The 9,190-nt window shown below is 35.0% G+C and overlaps 2 long non-coding RNA genes across 2 annotated transcripts; one reads left to right on the top strand and one right to left on the bottom strand.

Annotated features, from left to right (window-relative positions):
• Nucleotides 1–1,481: 1,481 nt before the first annotated feature.
• LOC114077935 lies at nucleotides 1,482–3,995 on the bottom strand. Its single transcript, XR_003579316.1, has 2 exons — nucleotides 3,264–3,995; nucleotides 1,482–2,253 (listed from the first exon to the last, which is right to left on the bottom strand). It is a non-coding gene; the product is annotated as an uncharacterized LOC114077935 (long non-coding RNA).
• On the top strand, nucleotides 2,430–7,726 carry LOC114077936. The gene is made up of 4 exons (XR_003579317.1): nucleotides 2,430–2,710; nucleotides 6,294–6,620; nucleotides 7,151–7,583; nucleotides 7,669–7,726. It is a non-coding gene; the product is annotated as an uncharacterized LOC114077936 (long non-coding RNA).
• The last annotated feature ends 1,464 nt before the right edge of the window (nucleotides 7,727–9,190 follow it).

Genomic DNA, 9,190 nt, shown 5'->3' on the forward strand with positions numbered 1-9,190 from the left:
TAAAAAGAATGACATATTTCTATATTGAGTAATAATTTAACTATAAAATATTTATTTTACCGTTAATAAAATGATTTACGGTCACACAAATTCCTATCACAAATTTAAAAGTTTTCATTTCTTTCTTAAATTTTGTGTCAAGTTAAGTTACCTTGAATAAATGGGACGAAGGAAGTAGTAGATTTCATCTGGTTGATGATTTATTTTCCATTCTTTCATTTCTAATTGTCATGTTGCATTTCTCAAAAGTTAATTAGACTACAAAGATGAATTAAATAACATTAAATCGACATTTTAAATAAATAAAAAATATTTACAAATTATAAAGTACAACAAATTATAATTTATTGTATATAAATATTATCGAAAAAAATGTCAAACAATTAAAAGCAGCCAGAAGAGTTTATAACTAAAAATACATACTCCCTCCGTTTAAATAGAATTACCTCTTTTTCTTTTTAGTATATTTAAAAAATGATTTTTTAGTAATATTTTAATTTTAACTTTCTACATTACATGCTTAAAATCTCAAGATAAGGTCATAAGGATAATTTTATATAGTTGACTTAACTTTAATTTCTTTGTAAGTGCAGCCATGTATTTCTTTGTGGAAAGAGTATATAATAGAGCAGCGTTATTGGCTGCCAACTTCCCCATTTGGTCTTCCCAGTTAATCTCCGGTCGTAGAATCACACCGACAAGGAGAGAATCATTTGATCTGATCATGTCTCATGCAGCTATGTCTCAGGTCACTCCTCTTCAATTTTTTCTTCATGTACCTAAAAAAGATTCTATTTTTATTTAGTTGGTAGCTTTTGTTAATCATGGGTTTTAACAAGGTTTTCTTATATATATATATATAGAATTTGTACTATAACTATGGACTTATTTCTATGCCAAGTTTCTTTCCCTTTCAATTTCATTGACACGTGTAGTAAATTTTCTCCGGAAAACACGTGTTCCACTTCAAATTAGGAAAAAAAAGATTTACAAGCTTTCAGTTATCTCTCTTCTCTTCTTCTTCGGTCCAGCTTCAAATCAAAGGTATGTTCTCTTCGATTTCTCTTATACTGCATGTCTTTCTGGTAATTGTACCAAAAGTTTATTGCTTTTTTTAGTCTTGTTTTATTGATAATCCTAATATGCGAGGAGCTCCAAAAGTGGATGCATTATTTGTGTTTATGATAATTTCTTTCTGATATTTTGACTTGCATGCTAGAATTAGTGCATAGCCAAATCATTCTGTTGAAAATTTAATGTGGATACATTGGCCTGCAAAATATAAACCATCTTGAATATGCTCTCACGGTGTTTGATGATATGCCCAAATTATCTTATTTGATAGACATAAATTTTGGCTCTCAATTTTGATCAACTTCTTAAAATTATAAATATAGCTAAGTGGAACTTAGTCCATTTAGCTGCAATCAATCTACTGCACTTCTCCTCTTACCTAAATATCTAAGTAGGATAACCCTAAATTTGGTGATTATAAAAGGGATTCCATAAAGTCGTTAAAAATATTTACATCACACAATCTTGAGGTTTCACCAAGAATTATATGTACTGCTCCAAATATGATCGAGTGTATTGGTGAGTATTTGTTCCAAAATACATATTGTTTCTTTCTTTCTTTCTGTAATGACAAAAAAATGCAAAGAGGGATAGTGTTCCAAAAGTTTTTGAGATGTTTCTTCATTCTCGACCCGTTCCAGCAATATACAACTTTTTTCAGTATTTTTATATGCACCCATTGCATCAATAACACATTAAGGAACAAGGTCCATGCCTTCCATGTGTATTGACTCTTCAAAAATGAATTACCCTCACAAGTAAATTGAACAAAATCTGCTCACTACAACAATAACAATACTCATAAACAAAAAATATGAATTTCAATAGGAAAGCAGACATAGAAGAACACTGAACAAAGCAATTGTCTAAGATAACTTCACTCCTTTTACCTGCAACTGAAGTATGTGAAGTGTAAAGTTCCCCTTCCACTTTCTGATAATAGAACCCTATAAGATCACATAGAAATATTTGTTCATAGGTTAGCGTAGTTGCTTCCCGTTATATTTATTTTCCATGACGAAATTTATCAGCTTATTCTTCAAGTATGTTGATTTGCAATTTACACATATTGTAACAGGCAATTGTCTTAGTGATCTTTCCAGGTTGTTGCAACCTTGAGCTGCTGAACTGATTGGAGTTCTAACTCTTTCGCACACCAACTTTCTTTAGCAATGAATCCTAAACAAAGAAGAAAACATTCTCGCACAACGAAAGAGGCTTATGAAAAGAATTAACAAACGATGTGAAATATATCGTCATATAACATTAATTAAAATGAATATGCTTTTGCTGCAACGACGCCTTAAAAATAGAGAGGCAACGACTAGGCGTCTTCTNTGATTGGAGTTCTAACTCTTTCGCACACCAACTTTCTTTAGCAATGAATCCTAAACAAAGAAGAAAACTTTCTCGCACAACGAAAGAGGCTTATGAAAAGAATTAACAAACGATGTGAAATATATCGTCATATAACATTAATTATAATGAATATGCTTTTGCTGCAACGACGCCTTAAAAATAGAGAGGCAACGACTAGGCGTCTTCTTGCAACTACAAACTCTCTCATAGCTATTAAATCACCATGTGTTACTAAGGATAATCTTAATGATGAATGCTATTCCTCTATTTCACAAAGGTTAGAACATCAAACTAATTATTTACATTTTTTCTTACCTATGTGTTTTGGTGTGACTGTCCAAGTGTGCTAAGTATGCCCCTTCATTCATGCTTACATGTTTTTTTAGAACTTACTGGATATGAGATTGTTGTGCCAACAAATGTGTCTCAAAAGGGAAAATAAATTGTTTGTCCTTTTGAAGTTTTTGAAAAAGCTAAGCCTCTTAAATCATATTGATCAAATAATGAGTATACGTTTACTATGATTCTACATGAAGAAGGCTTAACACATAGATTGCTCTCCCGCAACTTGTAAGGAAATCCCTGGCACACCTCTAATTCATGGAAAAAGATTTACACACTAAACCTTTCCTAAAGTATGTCTAATACACACAATTTTAGCTACCGCATGTTCTACACACAAAAGAAATGAGTAAATACAGATCTCTTTTGCCAGAAGCTTTACATGGACGCTAAGCATCCAACTTTAAAATCTATTATTTTATTTTGAGTCATTTTTATCTTCTAATATTGTTTCACACAGGTAATGTATAGAATTTAAATTCCTTTACCTCACTAACCGCCGGAATAACCATTTCTACTCTCCCAATGAGCTTGAATGTTGCTCACGGGTTCCTCATTCTTAACTTCCTTCTTTATCTTTGATTTGCTATCGTTGGTCCCAACTTCTTAATTTCTCGACATTTCTCCTTCATCCTCATTACACACAAGTTAAGTATCTTGACTTTGTGAAAAGATGCTTCAAAACCAGACAAGATTTTTTGTTTTTTGTAACAAAGGAGCGCTCTTGATCCCAACTTTATCTCAGTGGTGTAAAAATTCAGGATTTTTTTCGTCAATGTAAATGCTTGATCTAATTATGAGAAACTAGACCTATTAAATAGATGAGCAAAGGACTAACCCAATCACTTTGCTAGAAAATACCGAATGTGACTTGTTCGAATTTTGCAAAGCTAGGGAAGAGAAATCAAGTTGGGAAAGGTGTCCAAGACAAGGGTCCCTTTTTCCAAGGAAGAAGTACACTATTACAGTTGTGGGTGTTAAATCTATATTAGCCCATGGTTGTGCAAGAGTTTAGGACGGTTGTGGTATTCCGGGTCTTGCTTCTTGAGAATTGAGAGGTGGATATAAAAGGAGATGAGAAAGTTGTCAAAGTGAAACTGATAGTCACAGGAATAATTGTCCCTTGGGTTCTTTGCCTTTGGGATTCTTGCACTGAAGGACTGTATTCTAAGTACTTTTTTGAGTTAATGACTTGTGTCACGATTGTTAGGACCAAAATAAGCAGGTGTAAATGCGGAAGCTAGCAAAGCAAACCTCGAAAGACCACGAGTAAGAAGACAACGAGAAATACACCAAAAGACACAAAGATTTTAATGTGGTTCAGTCAATTGACCTACGTCCACAAAGGAGATGAGCAATCCACTATAACTATGAGGTACAAAATACAGAGAGAAATGACCTCAACCAATTCACTCGAAATACATGGGAGGTCAGACAAGTGATAACATATCAAGCTTGTGACCCATAAATTCTCCCCCTAACCAAAACTCTCAAAGCCCTTAAGACTACATTGTGAATGCTTATTAAGTTAGAAGGATCATGCCTCTAATTATAGAGTCCTAAACCTTTTCCTACCAGAAAAAGGATTAGTCAATCCAAAATTTTTTCCTAAAAGGAAAACCTATTTATGGTAAGAAATCAGGGCAAATAAAACTCAACAAATCTCCCCCTTGGCCTGAATTTCTTAAAAAATAAATTTGTCCACCTTCTTGACTTAATCTTCAACAACTTGCTTCTCCTCCCCATAATCTCCTTTGCAAAATCTATGTCTCAACACAGAGAACCTCTCTGAAACAACTTCACCAACAAAAATCTTCATTATTGTCAAAAGGTTGCTGCTAGAATTACACTCGCTAATATAAACACCTCTTTTTAACCTGGTTCAATCATCGATTATCGAACCACTAAACCTGACTCTATCATTGAATCTGGCTCTGATACCACTTGTTAGGACCGAAAATAAGCAGGCGTAAATGCGGAAGCTAGCAAAGCAAACCTCGAAAGACCATGAGTAAGGTGACAACGAGAAAAACACCAAAAGACACAAAGATTTAACGTGGTTCGGTCAATCGACCTACGTCCACAAAGGAGATGAGAAATACACTATAACTATGAGGTACAAAATACAGAGAGAAACAACCTCAACCAATTCATTCGGAATACATGGGAGGTTCACACAGGTGATAACGTATCAAGTTTGTGGCCCAAAAAATTCTCCCCCTAACCAAAACTCTCAAAGCCCTTAAGGACTACATTGTGAATGCTAATTAAGTTAGAAGGAACATGCCTTTATTTATAGAGTCCTAAACATTTTCCTACCAGAAAAAGGATTAGTCAATCCAAAATCTTTTCCTAACAGGAAAACCTATTTATGGTAAGAAATCAGGGCAAATAAAACCAACAACGGTGACATTGGTGCTTTACATACACTTGTGGGAAAAAGATGATTAAACACTAAGATGTGTAAAAGCTATGGTTGGAAAAAGGATTTGTATGTAAAGCTTTTCCAGGGGTGTGTCAAAGGGATTTCATACAAATATGGGTGGGTTGGGGTGGGGTGGGAGGGGGGAATATGTATTTAAGCCGACGAAGGATATTATGATCCTAGTTTCGGCATCCGGTGGTGATTTCCAAGGGAGTAGCCTGATTCCTACATCTTCATTTAATTTTTTTGTGGATATCAGCTTCTGTATATCCTTATTCCTAAAAAAATGCAGATGTCATTTGTTCCATAACTTTTGATCCATCTCTAAGCTGTTACGTTAAGAATCACTTAAGAAAAAAATGAGAGCGGAGTTTTTTGTATCCCTACCAGATGCTTTTTCTTTGATCACCACATCTTTGCTAAAGCCTAGTTTTTATTCATATTCTGATTTGTATATGATCCAAAATAGGAAAATATCCTAAAGTTACAAGTAACAAATACATTTCCGTCTGCTTTTTGGTCTTGAATCATTTAGGTCTCTCCAAGTAAGCACATTTATTTTTCATTTCTGGGTCTTTTTGATGCTAATATGTGTATTGGTATATGTACCAGCATGAATATATCCTATATTGGTGGCATACAGTTTTCAGATTTTTCTTGCTTAGTTCTAGTGCATATATCTTTGTTCTAAGAATATGTTTCATTAGTAAATAATTATTTGCTGGAGAATACGACATTCGCCAAGGTGAGTAAAAAAAGTATATGGCAGCACGTACTACAAGAAAAGGAACACAACTACAAAGATGAACTAGACCATAAAATTAATTAAAAACAAAATCATGTTGGCCAAAGGACATTAGGGACTTTGATAACGTACTTCATGAGGAATAATAAAGTAGGATTTGACAGGCTGAAAGCTACTTATATTGGTGGATATACACACATTTAACTGAATATGTGTTTCCTGATCTATGCAATCACATGTTTTGTATGTTTCAATGACTGTTTTGATAGTGAATTGACTAAACTAAAGAGTAATATTTAGTAGTTAATGTTTTTTAATCGCTAATTGATATGCATTTCATTATCGCAGGCTACAAGTTTAACATTCAGTGATAAATCATGCATCTCTATGCCATCTATCGATATAAAAGTGGCATGATCCAGAAGCCAGTACATTGTTTTTATGTCAGTGCAACAAACTAGCGAAGCCAAGGTTTCAGTTTCACCTTTATCACTTGAAGAAGCAAAAGGACCACCCTTGAATATCTACAAGCCCAAGGAACTATACACAACGACAATTGTCTCTGTTGAAAGGATTGTAGGCCCAAAAGCTTCCGGGGAGACTTGTCATATTGTCATTGATTATGATGGCAACCTTCCTTACTGGGAAGGACAAAGTTATAGTGTCGTTCCTCCTGTAAGTTCTGGCTCCATTTTCCCTATTATTTTTATTGCATTGAAAAACTTTCTGCTTTGGCCTGTATGAATATATAGGACCAGTTATATAACATTGTGAATAAAATTTGTCCTATTTGCTTTAAAAACATCTCCATTAGGTGTACTCAGTTTGAAGGACAACCATGTTCATTGATGTCACTAGTAAGACATTACAATCAATTCACTTGTTATGTTTACTACTTTTCTCTTTTGACATCACAATAGAGGGAAGGGCCCCCAAAAATGTACTGTGTTACATCCAGTCCTAGACCTGACATGCCTATATGTTAGCTTCTGTGTTACAAATGTTTGGTCATTGATACTTTTAATGTCCTGTTATATTTGACCTAAGCCTTTTGTAGTTTGGGCCACATTTGTGTTTCAAAAATTATAAAAAAAAGTTATATCATGATGCTTTTATCCTTCTTTTTTATACCAAGCCTCAGTATAAGCTTCTTATAGTTTCTACATCCACCAGTCTTTTAGAGTCTCACTTTTAACATCTTTCAGGGTGAAAACACTAAGAAACCAGGGAGTCCCCACAACATTCGTCTATATTCAATTGCATCCACCAGATATGGGAACTCTTTTGATGGGAAAACAGCCAGCTTGTGTGTCAGACGAGCTTTCTACTATGATCCTGAGACACGAAAAGAAGACCCATCCAAAAATGGTTTTTGCAGCAATTTCCTATGCAATGCGTAGCCTGGTAACAGACTGAAGATCACAAGTGAAATCTAAATAGTCCTTTTACAGATGTTATTCAAAAAAGACTTTACATGCCAACACTACTCGTCTTCCATACATTGCATTCCCAATTGGTGACGTCTGATCTCATTTGCGAGTAGGTTTTCCAACATTTCAAAAGAGGGACAAAGAAATGATCTTTGAGGCATCATACTATTAAAAGTGGTCTTGTCAGCTGATATACCGTGGTTTCACGGTATTTTTAATACTTTTTCTTTAAGTTTAGTGTGTCCAAAAGCCTTTTTCTACTAATTTTTATGTAAGTTTCTCTTTATTTGCAGGAAATCTGTCTAAAATATGAATGCAGAGGTTTTTGAGCACGAAATACAGAAAAGTACCACCTACGGAGCTTGTGACGGTCCGTCGTGCCCGTGACGGTCCGTAGGTGGCATCGTAGTGCAGCTGCTGAAGGAAGATGGGGAAGTCTGACCAAGTGTGGGGTTACGGAGTGCGTGACGGACCGTTGTAGCCATGACGGTCCGTCCTGCTGGTTCGTCATGAAGATCAGAGAAGTAGTCCCAGTACCCAATTTTCAAGAGTTCAAGTGTTATGGAACGGAGACCCCCGACGGACCGTTGTGCCTGTGACGATCCGTCATACCTGCCGTAGAGGGTAATGAAGAGAGCAACAGAAGAAATTGCACAAGTATGGGACGACGGAGTCCATGACGGCCTGTCGTGACCACGACGATCCGTCGCGGAGTCCATCGACCCAGCCGCATTTTGACAGATTTCCAGCAAATAGAATCCTTATCTAATTAGGTTTTTATTTTTTTATAAATAGTTTGAAAAACCTCGTTTTTGGGGTTAGACTCTTGGTTATTTGAGCTTCTTTTGTGGATTAGACTTGGTGATTATTATTACACTTTTGGAGAATCTTTAGTCTTCAATTAATTTCAGTAATTGATTGTTGGTGATTTTTGTTGATTAATCAAGTGCACTTCTGGATTTTATTCTTTCTCATTGAAGTAAGTGCATGAATCTTATATTACATATTTGAATATTGTGATTATGACTATGGGTAACTAAACTCCATAACTAGGGTTGTGGGAACCATGGGCGAATAATGAGGTAAAACCTAACTAAAATAACAATTCTAGAATAGTGAACTTGCATGTATTGATAATTCTTTCGCTTAGCATATTTTTCAACGGATGACCAACGTTAGAACTCGCCTTAATGCTACTTGCCGGACCAAGGAGGTATATAATAGGAAAAGAATTATCAACATAGATTTAGTATATACTATCTAATAGGCTAGTATTGATTGGTACGAGGTAATAACTTAGTCAAATATCAAATATGATGCTTAATATGAGGTAAACGTAAGGGTTAGTATAGCAACACACGTAGCCGGACCAAGGTGCGGAGTGAAATTTTCTAGATGCCGGACCAAGGATTTAGAAATACATAACTTATCACTTTGAATGCAAGATACTAGGAGAGAATTGTTATTGTTAGAATTATCAAGTTAGAAACATGTGGGGAACACGTAAACTCTAGTTACTTTTATTAATTGATTAAACTCCAACATTTGAAGCTGTTAGTGTCTCCTTTAATTTAGCTAGTTATTTTCATTCATTTAGAAGTAAAAAAAACCTTTTTATTGTAATTGCTTTCAAAGGAAATAATTGACTAAATAGTAGTAATAATAGATTGAAGTTAAGTCTGAACTATTTTCCTCGTGGGAACGATCCCAACCTCATTAGTTGGGTTCTTTACTTGATACGACCGCTTTACTTCTTATTTGAGAAGTAAGTTTGAGCGTATCAAATTTTGGCGCCGCTGCCGGGGAAAGTAGCTT

Source organism: Solanum pennellii, chromosome 7 (genome assembly GCF_001406875.1).
Source record: "Solanum pennellii chromosome 7, SPENNV200".
Classification (NCBI taxonomy): domain Eukaryota; kingdom Viridiplantae; phylum Streptophyta; class Magnoliopsida; order Solanales; family Solanaceae; genus Solanum; species Solanum pennellii.